The sequence below is a fragment of the Penaeus monodon genome, chromosome 23 (genome assembly GCF_015228065.2).
Source record: "Penaeus monodon isolate SGIC_2016 chromosome 23, NSTDA_Pmon_1, whole genome shotgun sequence".
NCBI classification, from domain to species: Eukaryota; Metazoa; Arthropoda; class Malacostraca; order Decapoda; family Penaeidae; genus Penaeus; species Penaeus monodon.
The window spans coordinates 36,986,403-36,986,616 of NC_051408.1; the positions used below are offsets into that span (position 1 = coordinate 36,986,403).

At 44.9% G+C, this 214-nt stretch overlaps 1 protein-coding gene across 2 annotated transcripts in view; it reads left to right on the plus strand.

The window, feature by feature from the left end:
* Positions 1 to 214, plus strand: part of LOC119587972 — a 35,733-nt gene that overhangs the window by 13,657 nt on the left and 21,862 nt on the right. The window lies entirely within an intron of this gene.

Here is a 214-nt window from a genome sequence, read left to right on the forward strand (position 1 = left end):
TCTGTAGCATTTTGTCAATAGACCAGGAATGCCTTGGGCCGGCAGCTGTATGCTCACGGGTCATGCAAGGTGCTAGGTAATAGGCACTAAGGACTGATTAGCGTGTCTCTATGCTGTGGCCATGCTTCACTATCAGTCCATCCAAATCACATGATTTTAATATCTGGATTCCTGGTGTGTTGTTGTTCTGGAGAGAGTGAAATGTGTTTTAATG